The following is a 13638-nucleotide window of genomic DNA, read 5'->3' as shown; positions in this document are numbered from 1 at the left end:
CTTGTGTGTGGGGGGAAGGTGTCCTTTGGGAGGGGGCAGCGGGCAGCACACGGACTTGCCCACCCACCCCACCCCATGTGCAGTGGCCGGTACGTGTCGGGTGACCGTCAACCCCTTCCCTGCCAGTCGCTCTCTTCCTCCCTTCTTGCCGCGTTCCCCTCGGGGTGCTCTCTGCATGGGTTTTTTTTGCAAGCGTGGCATGCAGGCTCAAGAGTCCACAGTAGGTGTTGGGCAAAGTGTGGGGCCCCACAAAGCCTGCAAGCCAAATTTAATTTTACAAGAAAAGCAGAAATGGCTACAATCCCTCTCAAAATAGCAACAAGAATGACACAACTTCACTTCCTGTCACCATTTTGAGAAGGGCCACAGAGGAAACAGAGGTGTATGGGCTTGCTGGTAGGATGCTGCCCACGTGGGTCTCTTGGCGAGGCGGCAGCTGGCAAGAGGGATTGGCCCGGCCCTCCCTGGTGCTACAGGCTATATAATAAATAAGTAAAGAAATAATCAACTAAAAATAATACAGGCTCCCAGGTCATAATCTCAGGCTTGTATGGAAGTCTTACAGTCGGTGTGTGTAGTGGGTAGCGAGTGAGCAACCAACAGCTGTGACAGTCACAACACTGACAAGGAGCGAGCCGTGTTTCCAAACTGCGCATCACGTCTCTTTGTCTCTCATGATGGTGGTTTATCTGATATCCTTATCACAGAGACATGTCAAAGTATGGCTCAGAAGGCTTGTACGTGTTTGACTTAGAACTTGAAATCTCTCAGGGCTTGCTACCTTTTTTGAATGGTTGGGCAGATGTGGTTTTCCTCTGCATGGCTGTACTTATGGAGGCCTTCAGGCTGCGCTCTGGTCTTTCTTCTCTCAAAAGCTTTCCCACCTTTCCTCCGGGCTAAAACCGTTGTGCGCCTCAAAGGGCGAAGGAGGTAAAGAATACCCAGCAGTTTCTCTCACCTGCAGAGTTTCTCTTTGAAACGAGGATTTGGGCATAGAATCATAGAATAGAATCATAGATCAAGAGTTGGCAAGAGACCACAACGATACAGTCCAACCCCATTCGCATGCAGGAAATCCCAATCAAAGCATCCCTGACAGATGGCCATCCAGACTCTGCTTGAAGACCTCCAAGGAAGGAGACTCCACTACACTCGAGGAAGGAGTGTGTTCCACTGTCGAACAGCCCTTACTTATTGAGACACCCAGTGAAAAAGGGTCAAACTCCATGAGCTTTTTTGGCCTCTGTGCGAGAGCAGAAGGACATGGTGCTTTTGTGCCCACGGGTGTGCAAAAACCCACTTGTGGCACACTGAACGTGTCACAGTCCCCTACGTGAGAGGAGGCACTTTCTCTGGGTTTGTGTGGGGCTGGGAAGAGGAGGAAGAGGAAGCCCATAGTGGGAGGAAAAGGCTGCAGACTCTGAGCCCCTGATTTCTCAGACTGGTGGCTTCTGGAAGGCAGCGGTGGTGGGACTCCTGTGAGGAGATCTTTTGGGAGCCATGCATTGGAGACCCTTGAGATGGGAGGTGGAACCTTACTCCTGGGGCCATCTTTGGAGTGGGGAGGGGGGGGTTCATCCAGCTTTCCTACCCATTAGGTCCCCCATCCCTACTTTAGAAGCTGTCCAGAGTGGGGCTCAGATCTTACCTGTGTGCTTCTGGTATGTGCCAACCCAAGAGCAAACCCAACTAGAGCAGTGGTCCCCAAACTGTGCTCTTTAAGGGATTTTGGACTTCAGCTCTCAGATTCTCAGGCATTGGCCCAACATGACTGGGGCTCTGGGAGCTGAAGTCCAAAAATCTCTTAAAGGCCCGTTTGGGGACCACTGAACTAGAGCATTGTGTGGGAACCATGGAGCCCTGTTGTTGGATGACAGCTCTCAGGAGCCACTAGCTGGCCTACCAGGTTGAGGGGTGCTGGGAGCTGCAGTCCGACAGCATCCAGAGGACCACAGGATTCCCACCCCGGGTTAAAACTCTGCAGCTGAGTTGCTACAGCAGAGTAAAAGAAGCTCACAAGCATTTTCCTCTTGCTAGTAAAAGCAGATTTAGTTTAATAACTGGCACAAAGGAAATGCCTGCAATTTCAAGTCAGCCTGAAGTTGTTGCTCCTCAACGCCAGCATGAGTAATAAGTTGTCCTCTGGCTGTTGCTGCCAACCTGGCTGGGTAGGCGCTTGGGCCATGACATGGAGATGGATGTGCTGTTGTGCTTCGGCTCTCACTTCTTATCCACACTGTCAGAGTCTCTGAGAAAGGGAAATGGAGGCAGGAGTCTTAATGGCTGCCCCCATCAATCTAGCCATCCGTCTATCTGTCCACCCATCCCCAAATCTCCTTGTCTGATGATTTTCAACAGACAGGATGAGGAATAGCCTCCTCATTCCAAGTAGAGAGAGCAGTCTTAACTTTAGTGTGGGTTTAGAACAGAAACATGGCACAGAGAGCATGAACTGTGGCTGGGAGATGCTGTTTGTTGCAGGGTGGAATCCTCTTCTTAAACCATTCTTGCTTGGAAATGTAAACGTAGACTGCAGGAAGATAAGAAACAGAAAACATGCAGACAGGAGGAGCTTTCCTTGCAGTGTTTTTGGCACAGCTTAGACCAGAGATGGACAACGTGTGGTTCTAGGACACCAAGGTTTGGCCCCTGAAATTCACAGCCCCCCCCTCCTTTTTTTCCAAATGCACTTATTTGAGGCATTTTTTCCTCCTGAAAACCAGTTGACTCCACCCAAAGCTGGCTTCCTCCCCATCCAGAGGAGGTGACCAAAAGGTGGCAAGGTCTGGAAACCATAAAGCCTATGAAGGAGTGGCTTAGGGAGATGCGGGGGATGGTGTTAGAGGTTAAGAGGGGAATATGATAGCCTTTAAAATATTTGAAGGGATGTCATGTTGAGGATGAAGCAAGCTTGTTTCTGCTGGCTCCAAGAACAGGACAACAGAGCAATGGATGCAAGCTTCAGGAAAAGAGACTCCAGCTAACCATTAGGAAGCACTTCCTGACAGTAGGGCTGTTTGACAGTGGAAGACGCTTCCTTGGAGGGTGGAGCATCTCCTTCCTTGGAGGTCTTTAAGCAGGGGCTGGATGGCCATCTGTCCCAGGGAGGGCTTGGATGGTGTCTTCCTGCATGGCTGAGGAGTCTGGACTGGGGTCTCTCTAGCCCTGGGATTCTGTGGTTCGCTGGGGGTGGGACAGCATGGGATCTCCTCTGTCTCCAGGTACAGAGGGTTCCTGGCCAAAGGTGTGTATGTGTGAAGGGGAGATTTCCTGGGCAACCACACCCTATTTAGGGAGACCGATGGGGACCCTCCTCTGTCTTTTGGTTCTGGCGTCTTGTGAAGATCTTCTTTCCCCTCTGCAGGAGTATGACCTTTCAGATTATTGATATCTTCAGGTTGCCTTGAACATTTTTCCTGCTGCCTCTCATTGCACTTGAATTCCATTTGTGTTTTTCCCTTTGAAGTAGGCAAGGAACCATGTTTGACTCTTCTGTTGGGGAAGACTAGGCAGTATAGCAATGTTCTAATAGAATACTATTTATTCCAGGCTGGCAAAGGATGCTGTGAACATCTTGCCAAAAAGTGTTCAGGCTTCCTCTTGCCATGCAGTGAGAAGGGTTGGAGGGCATGACGGACGTCGGGTGCAAAGTCCGGTCCATGTCTGGCCCTCTTCAAGGCAGCTGGACCACTTTGGTTTGGAGAGAGAGGAATGGACAGCAGAGTGGAAGCAGCAGGGAGCAATGCATGGCAATGCAGACTGCCAATAGGGCAAAAGCAACACAACACACACACACACCACAGCAACACACCACGAACAAACAACCAAGGTTTGGGGAAACAGTATTTTTAAAATAAAAAAAAAATGGGGAGTGGTGATTGTGGAGTGTGCAGCAACCAACTTAATATGGGAAGGACTCTCTTAGGAGTTTATCACAAGGAGACAAAGTCCCCAAATACTGGACAGAAATGGGATTTAAAACCAGAAAAACCCCCTGCAAAAGCAGGTTGTTTTCAGACACATGGGGTTAATGAGCATTAACGCAACATTAACCCGGAAAGAAAGTCAACAAACGCACCGTTTTTTCCTTCAAGGTTTTCCAAAATTAAAAAGCAGGGCATTTTGTCAATTTCTGTCCGGGTTAATGTGTGCGTTAATGCTCATTAACCCTGATGTGTCTGAAAACAACTTGCTTTTGTGGGTCCCCCCCCCCCACTTTCTTCTCCTGTTTAAAGTGTCCCAGAGGTCACCCCGGAAAATCAATCCACTTTTGTAGTTTAAATCCCGTTTTTGCTCAGGATCCTGGCCATGTGATAAACTCCTTTAGAGCTTTTTGGGGAAGCAGTTCACATTTCGAAGTGTGTGTGTTGTGTGTGTGTGAAAGAGAGAGAAGGGTCCTTGAGGGCTGCAGAACTCGTGCTGCGCACAGGGTCCCCCTTTACCCACCTTGGCAGCATTTGGCGATCGTTTGTACAAATAACTACATCCACCAATAAACTTTAGATCTGTGTTCCAAAGGGAAGTAATTGCTGGAGGACTTGCGTGCAAAGTTCCTTAATGCTTTAGGTATCTTCCTGGCTGACTTTAACCCTAGATTAGGCTCTTCACCTTTTGAAGAATAAATCAATACCTGAGCGATGTGCTCCTCAGGATGTAGAGCATTTGCATTCAGGGACGGCGAATGGGGTGGGTTTAAATAAATGTAAAAGGTTTTGAGGGCAAAGTGCAGCCCATCAGCTGGACACCCATTTTTAAAATCAGCTTTTGCCTCCAGATGCCCTTTGGGGGACATTTTTGCCATGTTTTGGGGTCCCAAAGTGACTTTGGCCCACTTCCTATTGCTAAAGAAAATCTCCCCAGGATGCAAAACCAGCCGCACCCCATATAGAAAACACAACCGCCCCCCAGAAAGTGTTTGGGGGAAATTTTGGGCAAAAGAGTGTCTTGTGAAAGGGTCCCCTGGGATGGGGCTAATGTGACCCCTTTATCTGGCAGAGTGGCCCACCCCTGTTTTAAGGAGTGGGGGTCCCAGGCTTATAAATGTATTGAATTCTTGCTCGAAGCGTTCAGGTTTTCAGGGCTTGGAAAGGAATTCATTTTTGGACCATGGCTCCTGCGATCCCAAACATCCAGAATGGCCAAAGCGGTTGGGAGGTACTTCGAGCTGTAGTCCAGAAACAGTAGGATTTCTGAACTTTGTATTTGTGTATTTAAGTCTGTTTATTTTTATAGCAATTGGATTTATTGATCATGAAGACAGGAATTCAAGATTATGGTTACTGCATCCATAGCATTTGCCAGAATCTGGAACCTCATCCTGGAAGCAAAAAGGCTTCAAATGGCAGCAGGGGAGTGCGATTCAAGGCCAGGGTTTTCTAAATCCAGTTTTCTCTGGATGTTTGGGTAATGCTTTCCAAACCAGCGATTTGGATATTGATTCCATAATAAAAGCGTATCGGGCGGCGCGCTCTGATTTGAGACCTCTTGTAACAGTTGGGTTGAGTTTCAGCGAAACAAAGCCGATGAAGTTGTTACGGTTTGACAAAGGCTGGGGAGGATTGGGAGAAAGAATAGGCTGGGAAACAGATTTCGGGAGCTCGAGAGAAGCCCAGATTGTGAGGTACGCATGGTTTGGGGTTAACACCGAAATGAGATTACAAGAAGCTAATTGCGGCAAAGAGAACTTGTTTTGAGCTGGATTTCATGTTGACTCGGAGCTGGCCGGAGTCACGACGAACGCGTCCAATTTCTGGCACGTGGTTTCAGGTAAATTTAGGCCAGTGAAATTTTCTTTGGCTGTTCCCGTATTTGCTTTAGCATGGGATTTTCTTTTTAAGAAAAACACCCTCGTATTTACTCAAAGGGGAAAACAGTAGTAGAAAGAAGAGCCTGTGGGGAGCTCTGGGTATCCAGCCTTCGTTCCTTCTCTCTCCCTTTATAAGCTCCAGCTTTTATGGTCTCCTAGTTTTAAGCATCGGGTTCAGCTTCAGAACGGGGCAAAGCGCCTGCAATCTCTCCGTCTTTCCTTTGTTCTTCTTTAAATTATTAATTAACTTTATTAAATAAAGAAGAATACAATATGATATCACAACACAAAATAAAACAACCATACAACAAAAACAAATAAGGAACCATTAAAAATTGCTAGATTACTACATATTATGTAATACAAAAGTTAACATTCATCGTGTGCCCCCCTCCCCCCAAAATGCTCTTCATCGTCCTATTTCCAAGGCAAAATTAGTCTTTTCCAGCTTTAGTTCATCTTTCTACATCTAGAACGAAAGGTATAAAATACAGAAGAAAGGGAAAGTTCAGTTACAATACTAAATAATTAAGTACTGTAAGTATATAGAAATAATTGTTGCCATACATTACAAGTATCTAATGTGGTGATAGTTAAATTAATCTTAAACCAAACCTAAAATAAAAGCTGGACCCCATTCTTGTCTTAAGTAATCCATCAAAGGGATCCATTCCTGTTTGGATCTTTCCAGCCAATTATTTTTCAGTCGCTGCATCCTCTGATTCCATGTATTCATATACTTTCCAAACTCAGTGGCATCCGTTGCCTAAATTAGGGAACGGGTCGCGTCTCCTTTATCTGAAATGCTCAGAACCAAAAGTCTGAAACTTTTTCAGAGTTTGGGATATTTGCATGTACACAATTCCTGTAAATGCTCATCTATACGTCTAGACATTTTAGTCAGTTTTAAAAAAAGTTTATAATCACCCAAAATAGGCAGCGCAGAGCAACGCGGCGCGCCGCACATAACAGTAAATGACGAACAAGCCACTCTTGCAGATCTTCCATCTTCATTACTTTCGTCACACATAAATCAAGCTGAAAAGCACTTCCAAAGTTTAGGCTTTCCTTGTTGTCTTCAAGTTTTCTACATTTTTGCTGTGTTTCACCTATTTTGCTATTTTACCTCTGAAGCTTGTACCTGTTCTTGCTCAGTTGCCTGTGCTTAAATACCATAAATCATATTAAGGGGCCAGAAAGAATGAGAAAGGTGGAATATAGATACTGGGAATACTCATGTATAAGTCTAGAAATTTTAGTCCAAAAAATTGACCCCCAAAAACTGAGTCGACTTATCCCCAGGTCAATAAGAGTACTATATTTTAACCCAGATTAAAAAGGAGCCATCCCCTTGCAAAACTCAAGAGCGGGATCTTTGCCATCATTTCCCTTTTCTTCCTCCTCTTTCAGATCCTTTGTTGCATGCCCCTAATTTTTACCTTTGACTTATCCATGGGTCATATCAAAATCCATACTTTTGGCCCCAAAACCTGCCCTCAACTTATAGTCCGAGTATGTATGGTAGATACCTTGGAGATGGGACCCAAGTCTAAACATGGGCTTTATTTGCGTCTCGCATGCCCCTGACGCCTCCAGCCTGAAGGTAGTTTTGTACACAACACTGTAAAAATAATGTTGTGCACAGAGCAAATTTTGTGGTTTGTGAAAACATCAGAAAACAAGGGTGCCACCATCTCAGCCACCTCTGTGGACAATTTGGGATTTTGGAGTATTTCACATTCAGAATTATGGATCATTATTTAGGCCCTTTGGCTGGCTTTAGGATGGTTTGGAAAAAGAAGGCAAGAGAAGGAAGGCTCTCTCCATCTGAGCCCCTTGCCTCCTCCTCCTCCTCCTCCTCCTCATCTTCCTGTTCCTCTTGCAAGTATTTCCAGCATCATCCGGAGGACCACTTTATCATGTTGCATTCATTATGTAGGGTTCGGTGATTGGACTGAATGGTGAATCCTTTCTGGAAGGAAGGAAATTCATTCTGCCGCCAGATCTGGGTCACTGGTGATGGCGCAATCCCCGAGGAAGAGCACTGGTTTTGGTGATCTGAGCTGGGAAGAGAAGCCAGTGGAGGCTGTCCTCTGGGAGAATTACATTTTAGTAATCATTCCTAGTAAGTGGTCCCTAGAGATCCAGTGTGGTTTAGTGGGCTGAGCATCGGACTATGGAGAGCAGGGTTCGATTCATCACTAAGGACCGATTTCAGCATTAAAGAGAGATTAAAGCGCATTTAAAGCATCCCTCAAATTAAGCAGACATGGCAGGTAATTACGCAAATGATTATCACACGCAATTGCGCAAATAAAGCGATATTGGAAATGCATTGTCACTGAAATCCCCAAAATAAAAAGATGCGTGTTAGTGCTTCTCGTGTGAAATCATTACGCGTAATTAGGCGATTTCCCCGGGATATTGGCAGGATAAACTCCCCATTTCCTTTGTGTGATAAACTCCTGAGTCATGGAAGCCCACCTTGGCTGAGTCACACTCACTCAGAAAGACCCAGGATAGGTTCAGCATAAGTTGGAAACAACTTACAACAGTGACAACAACAACAACAACAAAACGGTCCCTAACTTCCTTGACTGTATCTTTTAACTTTTGTAATCAGTGTTTGAGCAATATCTTTTAAGATGATGACAACCTGCCTTGAATTCCATTGTGGGAGAAAGGAGGGCTATCAATCTTGGAATCAATAAATATGCAGATGCTGTGCATTCATCGATCAATGAAGATATTCAGACTGGCAAGAAAAGAGATGCTACTGGAAAATTAAAACTATTTCTTTTCTGTTTGCAGCAAGAACTGTTAGTCAGCGAATAGACTTCCTTGGAGGGTGGTGGGCTCTTGGTTTTGGTGGTCTTTAAGCACAACAGGTTGGATTGTCCTATTTCAGGGCTGCTTTTGTTGCTTCTTCCTGCGCGGCAGAATGGGGTCGGATTCCACTGCTTTTGGGGCTCCTTCCAACTCTGTGATTCTGTGATTCTCTCATATTTGAAGAATAATAAGTTTGAAGATTTTTGCCACCAGACATTTTAAGACCCCTTTCTGCTCATATCAATTATGCCTGTTCCATGGTCCAAGTACCTTGGACATTTTATCATAGTATTGCCAGTACAGAAGGAGAGAGAGGATCAATTATAAGCTTGAGAAGTGTTTCAACTAAAACCTGGAGCTGTGTTTCTCCTTCAGCAATTCAAGAATCAGATCTGAAACCAGTCATTGCTTTGCGACTGTTTATTTAGTAAGTAAATATAAAGCAAAAGGGGGAGAGCTTTTTTCTGAGTTTAGGGAAAGAAGCCACGCTTGCAGCCAGCCAGTCTTTGGGGTGATTTCTCAAATGGAGATACGGACTTGAGATTTTTTATTTGTCTGAGAATCCAAAACAGGAACAAGACTCTTAGATAGAAAGGTTGCAGTTTTGCTCCGATTCTTTTTCTTTTTCTGTGTGTTTATATTAATAACAGTTTTAGTTTTGCATCATCAAAATCCTTGTATGCTTAAGATTCTGAATAAGTTGAGAAATGCACTTCTTTTCACAGATGGTTTGCTTTTGCTTCTAAGAGCCTCAAATGGCATGCAGATTTTAAGAAACCTTTATTTACTCAACTAAATGAAAAGACCTAGTTATCAAATAATTTAATATCCAATGAAGTGATCCTTGGTAGCAGACAGAAAGAAAAAGCAAGTAAGAACTTACTGCTGTCCGTTTCTGCTTTTCCAACTTGGGCTTTCACAGGGAAAGAAAGAATAATTAAAATCAGTTGTATATATAAGTATTTTCAGTTTCCAGGAAGAAAATGTCCAAGATTAAAATGTTTTTAGTACAAGGATATACATGCATAAATGTTCAGTGCTGAAATCGGGGGATGATTTGCACATGCTGCTCCAGTTTTAAGAAGTCCAAAACTACATTTTGCATATGATTTCGGAGGTCTTAAAAACCATTCCTGCATGCTTTTTTTTAAAGGACAGAGTTAGCTATTGATACTGTTTGGGGCTGGATGCACATCACATTGTTCACTTACTGGCATAGAACGATTCAAACAGATACGTTCGGCCTCAGGAGATCATTCAGGGTTCTCAGTTCAGGCACTGATAACAGTAGCTAAAACAGCTGAAAATAAAGACCATTGAGGGTAGGAGCACAGATTCAGGTCTATGCGTTTGTGGGAGACATGCCTGTCATGTCACCTGAAAATGGCACACGGGAACACCTTTCTTCAGCTCCAGTTTGAACAAATGCAAACGGAGTTTCTGCCGGGCATTTGCAGAGGGATGCTGCCGGCTCAAGAGAGGCTCCTCCTTTCGGGGCGGCCGTGGTCAAGCGCTTGTTTCCTTGAGTTCTTGAATGGCCGCTTTAATCTATTGTCAGAGAACGCTCTTTAGACAGTGTTTAGAAGGAAACAAAATACTGGGAGTGAAAGAAAAATTAAGGAGAGATTGATGATAAAGCTTTGCTTACGCATACTTTAAGGGCATTGGATTGTGCTTGTTTAAATGCACCTGACTGAGCTTGTTTTGTTTGGGTACGGTCTGTCGGCCAAGGAAATTGATCTCAGCTCTCATGCTGATGTGAATCAAGAGAGCTGAAGGGAGCATTTTGGGCTCTTCTCATCTCCCACCCCGTCGCAGGAGGTAGCTGGTGGTCCATGGGGTGGTCCATAGGGGTTGAACCCAAAGACCCCCGGGAGAAGCATTGCCTAGTTCAGAAGCTGCTCCATGCTTTTTATCAGAGGCTTTCTAGGAAGGGGAGCAAATCTTCAGGGCTAGACAGGATGTGGGAACCATGGTGTGCTAATAATCCAAATGCTTTGCCCTGCTTGCAGACACTGAGAAGTGACCATCTGCAACTTCACAGCGTGGGTCAGGTGTGCGGGAGAACCAGCAGCTGTGAAACAGGTCTCAGGGAGAGAAAGCCAAGGCACCTCTCCACAGTTTTACATTTAGGCGACAGGGTTAGTCCCTCCTGTCTCCTGGGACCCAGGAAGAGAAGAGAGGAGATCGCTTTCCCAGCTGTGCCAGGCAAAGAGCACAGGACGTTCCTGCCACTGGAAGGGAGAACTGCTCTCTTCTCTTGTGCCAACCATCCTTTCAAAGCTGTTCCGACTTTTCCAGCTCCCTCCAAGGCACCCACTTGACGTGGGCTCTTCTCCTTTGCACACCCCTTTGGGGCTGGTTTCATGCCAGACCTCCAGTGCCCTTCTCTGGCTTGTTTTTCAGCTGTGTCTTGCAGCAAGAGCTGTCCAGATGAAGAAATGAAGGGTTTGCACCAGAAACAAGGTACCCTTGATGCCTTTCAGAGACCCACTGAATGGCAGGTTTTCACAAGAGGAAAAGATCTCGCTAAGAAAACCCTATGTTAGGGTTGTCATAAATTGGAGTGGATTTGGAAGTGAGAGCAGCCTGGTGTCATGCTTTGGGTGCTGGACTAGGGCACTGAAAGACCAAAGTTCAAATCCATGCTTTGGCCATGTTGGGCAAGTTACACTCTCAGAGGAAAGCTGTGCCAAACATCTTCTGACTAATAAATCTTGTCAAGATTGGTTGAAGTGTTGGGTTAGATTTTGGCAAACCACCATTTGAATCCCTGTTCAGCCTGAATTGCCTAGGGCAAGTCAGAAGAAGACAAGGGCAAACCTCTTTTGAATAATAAACCTTTCCAAGAAAACCTTGGAAGAGGGTCTTAACCAGTTGGTGTTGACTTGAAACCCCATTGGGGAGCTGGCATGAGATGGCTTCAGGATCCCATTGTGTTCCACCTGTAACATCAGCCATGCCTGCCTGCCTGTCATTTGAAGTCAAAACAAAACAACACACCTCTTAATAGCCTCACCTGGGAGCGGGAACATCAAGGCTGAATTATGGGATTTGTAGGATTCATGGGTCAGGCTGGTCACAGGCTCCCTTTGGTTGCAGGTGAAACACTTGTAGACCCTGTCCAGAAGAACCATTGATGGAGGGCAGCACCATCTCTTCTGAGATCCCTTTTCAATGCACGCCTTTCAAAAATGAGTGGAGCATCCAAGAGTTGCCTCCTGGAATGCATAAAACCATCCTGGCCAGCCTTTCTGCCCATCCATCCATCCATCCATCCATCCATCCCGTCTGGGTCAGCACCAATACCACTTCTCCTTGGAAAGGTGGACTCATGTTCTGGCAGAGGACCACCCTTTCCTCTCAGGCTGGCCCCTTGGCTTTTGGGTAGGAGAAGAAAAGAGAGCTTCTATGCAACCCTAGAGAACTCCACCAGACTTTTCACTTCTTATTTTAATGCTGTCCATTTTATGGCCCCCACAGATATGAACTAGGAGGGTCTGTGGCCTGAGGAACAGGTGGTCTCCTCACAATGCCTTGTGTTCCCCTGCATCCCACCACACAAACCAGGCAGGAGCACTAGATACTGTCCCAGGCAGGAGCAGAGTGCCCTCTAGACACCGAGAAGAATTGGGGTTGGCAGTGGGTCCCCCCACCCGTGCCCTCTTTTTCAGCGAGGAACACACAGGGCTCATTCTCTCTCTGTATATGTCTTGTTTCTGCTTTTTAGCCTATGAAAGAAAAAGCATCCATGGCGTATAATCAACCCATGCGGGTCTTTCGCCTTGTCTCCCTCCGCATTCTATTCAGCTCTCTTTTCCCCCCTGTTCCTTGTCCTTTGTGAAAGGCTTAGTGCATTCCTTGCCTTTGGGATAATTTTTTGGGAAAGGGGCGAGAGTCCCGCCGTAACCCGCCCCGGATGGGTGGCCCCTGCCTGTAGGCCTTGCAAAGACATTAGTTCTTTGGCCCGAACACCGGTCCTCCGGCCCTTTGCCCTGCCCGAGGGCTTTGTACCCAGAGCGGCTCCATTCTCTGGCGATTTTCCGCTCAAGGGGCCATGCTGTAGGTGGCTGGCCCCATCTCGCCTCAGTTACGGAGAAAGGGATCAAGTGGTTTCCTGGGCAATGCCACGCGGGTTGCTGGGCCCGCTAATTGTACCAGCACCTGGCAGAGGAGGCTGGACGGGAGGAACTGGCAGTGCCCACCTAGCTTGGCTGGTGGTTGGAATTGGAGAGCAGGCATCCCGCACCGTCCCTTGCTCTCGTGTTTGGCGTATGACTCTTGGCTGTCAACAGATGTGTTTGACATATTCAATAAGCCTGTGGCACCATGAGGCTTTGCCAGGACAAGATGGATGCCTTGGGCCAAGCCTGGGGAGCCTCTGGGACTCTGAGGGCCACATTCAGTTCCACATGAGTTCTCAGGACCCACATTCCAGTGGTGGGCAGAACCAGAAGTGCAAAACAGGCAGGATCAAAAGCACAGGCTTTTGGAAACACAATTTAAAATTTACTAAAGGTCATTTCTTGATAGAAAACTACTATAAACTCTTTTACAGATGGCTCATAACACCAACTAAATTAGCAAAAATGAGCAAAGGCTGGATAGTCCTGGAGAAGTGCTCCAATGTATCTCTCGGCAGAAGTTCTGCGAATTTAGTCTCAAATGATCACCAGCCAGGCGTGTTTTGACCTATGGTCTTCCTCAGTGGCTTGGGGATCAATAAGCATCCACTATTAGAACAAACAGTATGTGGAATAAACATCCAAAGAATTCACTGACCTCTCTCCTATGTACCAGAGCAGTCTGATACATAGTCCTTCCTAGTTTATACTCAGTTAGGTACAATATCCTTTTTTGTTGTTGACGAATGGTTTTAAGTTACAGGAGGGTAGATTTCGATTGAATGTTAGGAGGACCGTCTTGACAGTGGGAGTGGTTCTGCAATGGAATCAATTGCCTGGAGAGCTGGTGGGGTCTCCTTCTCTGGACATCTTCAAAAA

General features: G+C 46.2%; 1 protein-coding gene across 1 annotated transcript in view; it reads left to right on the top strand.

The window, feature by feature from the left end:
- The window catches only part of EXOC6B (exocyst complex component 6B), a 259373-nt gene that overhangs the window by 184326 nt on the left and 61409 nt on the right, over positions 1 to 13638 (top strand).

Source organism: Sceloporus undulatus, chromosome 5, assembly GCF_019175285.1.
Source record: "Sceloporus undulatus isolate JIND9_A2432 ecotype Alabama chromosome 5, SceUnd_v1.1, whole genome shotgun sequence".
NCBI lineage: Eukaryota > Metazoa > Chordata > Lepidosauria > Squamata > Phrynosomatidae > Sceloporus > Sceloporus undulatus.
The sequence above is the reverse complement of the archived record's forward strand: the minus strand, read 5'-3'. Positions and strand labels throughout refer to the sequence as shown.